Source organism: Merops nubicus, unplaced genomic scaffold, assembly GCF_000691845.1.
Source record: "Merops nubicus isolate BGI_N331 unplaced genomic scaffold, ASM69184v1 scaffold20811, whole genome shotgun sequence".
In the NCBI taxonomy this organism is placed as follows: domain Eukaryota; kingdom Metazoa; phylum Chordata; class Aves; order Coraciiformes; family Meropidae; genus Merops; species Merops nubicus.
In genome coordinates this window covers 1-229 of record NW_008586501.1, presented here as the reverse complement: position 1 = coordinate 229, position 229 = coordinate 1, and positions in this window count along the sequence as shown.

Sequence of the window (229 nt, the reverse complement as noted above, 5' to 3'; positions counted from 1 at the left end):
GCTGTGCGGGTGCGGCGGGCACACGGCTCCTGCAGCAGGAGCTTGATTCCCCCCTGCCCTGCCTCGGGTCTCTGTTGGATTTCTTACCAAAAACAAATCTCCCCCCGCCCTCTGACGTGCTGTAAATTTCAGACATTATTAAAAATAAACTGGTTTTGGAATGGAGCAGTGCCAAAGTCTTGCCTGGAGAAGGGGGGAGGCTTCTGAAGAGGTCTCCTCTTGATAAGTC